A 1,272-nucleotide genomic window follows, 5' to 3' on the forward strand; every position below is an offset into this window, starting at 1 on the left:
TAAAGTTCAGCCAACAGACTACCATCGTCAAATAAATTGAGGCGACCAAACATCGCCTTCAGATCAGTCATAGCCCTACGGCTCAGTGCATCGACCACCATATTGGCCTTACCAGGGTGGTATTCAATCGTACAGTCGTAGTCCTTAAGCAGCTCAATCCATCTACGCTGCCTAAGATTCAGCTCCTTCCAGGTGATGAGATATTTGAGGCTCTTGTGATCAGTGTAGATGATACACTTCTCACCATACAAGTAATGCCTCTAGATTTTCAGTGTGAATATCACTACAGCCAACTCCAAGTCATGTATCGGATAATTCGCCTTATGCGTCTTAAGCTGGCGAGACGCATGTGCTACCACTTTACCCTTTTGCATCAATACACACCCCAAACTGACATGTGATGTATCGTTGTAAACAGTAAGCTCTTTTTCAAACTCTGACTGTATTAAAACAAGGGCCTCAGTTAGTACAGTTTTGAGCTTCTAAAAGCTCTCTTGCTACGCACCAGTCCAGTTAAATGGCACACCTTTACGTAGTAGCTTAGTCAAGGGCACGACAATCAGTGAAAACCCCTCTACAAATCATCGATAATATCCTGCCAGTCCTAGAAAACTGTCGATATCAGATACAGTCTTAGGTTGCTTCCAATCTAGGACAGCCTCAATTTTACGAGGATCGAATTTAATACCTTCAGCAGAAACAAGTGACCTAGAATTGTTACTTTACATATCCAGAACTCACATTTACTAAACTTGGCGTACAGTTGTTTCTCTCACAGAATCTGTAGAACTACTCTGAGGTGTTCAACATGTTCATCCTCAGTCCTCGAATACACCAGTATGTCGTTAATAAATACCACCACGAACCGATCCAGATAGGGTTGGAACACTCGGTTCATCAGATCCATAAAAGCTGTTGGTGCATTCGTTAGTCCAAATGGCATCACTAGGAACTCATAATGACCGTATCGAGTCCTAAATGCTGTCTTATACATATCAGCCTCATTAACTCTCAACTGGTGATATCCTGATCGGAGATCAATCTTAGAGAAAATCGAAGCTCCTCGAAACTGGTCAAACAGATCATCTGTCCTCGGTAGGGAGTACTTATTCTTGATGGTCAGCTTATTCAATTGCCGGTAGTTGATACACATATGCATAGATCCATCCTTTTTTTTCACAAATAGAACTGGTACTCCCCATGAAGACACACTAAGACAAATGAATCTACGATCCAGTAACTCTTGAATCTGAGCCTTAAGCTCCACAAGCT

This window comes from Gossypium arboreum, chromosome 10, assembly GCF_025698485.1.
Source record: "Gossypium arboreum isolate Shixiya-1 chromosome 10, ASM2569848v2, whole genome shotgun sequence".
NCBI classification, from domain to species: domain Eukaryota; kingdom Viridiplantae; phylum Streptophyta; class Magnoliopsida; order Malvales; family Malvaceae; genus Gossypium; species Gossypium arboreum.